This window comes from Salvelinus sp. IW2-2015, linkage group LG12 (assembly GCF_002910315.2).
Source record: "Salvelinus sp. IW2-2015 linkage group LG12, ASM291031v2, whole genome shotgun sequence".
NCBI classification, from domain to species: Eukaryota; Metazoa; Chordata; class Actinopteri; order Salmoniformes; family Salmonidae; genus Salvelinus; species Salvelinus sp. IW2-2015.
Window position 1 is genome coordinate 7175134 of NC_036852.1, and position 936 is coordinate 7176069.

Below are 936 nucleotides of genomic sequence, written 5' to 3' on the forward strand. Positions count from 1 at the left end.
CTAGTGGACAAAACCTCTCATTCACGCCCAACTCGACTCCCATTGGCTCCTGCTAACGCGTAAATCATCCTCCGATTGGCTGGTCTTCTTGGCTGTCATTCATGCTAAATTCCAGTGCATCATGGCGTCAAATGTACCGGGTGAATGTGACAAAAGATTATGAATATACATGTCCCTCCGCCGCCCTAACAATGGGAGTCGTTGTCCACAAATCGGCATGGCGGGCTGTCTAGCTCCCGACTATCCCGATTTTCCGGAGAGTTGGTCCCCCTCTTCCTCTATGATGTGACTGACATTAGTGCTGAGCAATTTGTGCTTTTTGATTTCGCCTTGGTTTTGATTCGATAAAAAAAAAAATCCTTTCGATATTTTTTTTTACATTAAATGCATTATGAAATAATGACATTGCAATGATTAGAGCTTTTAAATTGAAATTCCAAAGTAAAAAAATGCAACTTTCAAAACATTGAAAATATTCCATTGTCTCTGTCAGGTCCACATACAAAAATAGGAAATTACTTTGAAGATTCTCTGAAGCAGGACGTTCAAGGGAAAATGCAAAGTTTCAAAACAGTTATAGAAACTAACCATCATCTAGTCATAACCTATCTTGAGGAGGAACAAAAACAGAGCAGAGTTGTCAGTGAAGGGAATTTGTACTTATCTGAAAGATGTTGTGGAGGACATGAAGAAGTCTCTCACAGGGGAACTACGATTTTTGATTGAACAGTCACAAAAGGACACCTCTAATGAGATGGAAAAAGCACAGAAGGCCACAGACCTTCAACTGGAGGAGCTGGACCAAGAGGTAATGCAGTGCTTTCCCTTCTGGACAAATCCTCTGTACCTCCCTCAGGGTTTACCTCTGCCTCAGGCTCTGCCATTGAGGGAATAGGAACAGGTAGCACCACAAAAACCCCTCTGAAGATACTGTTA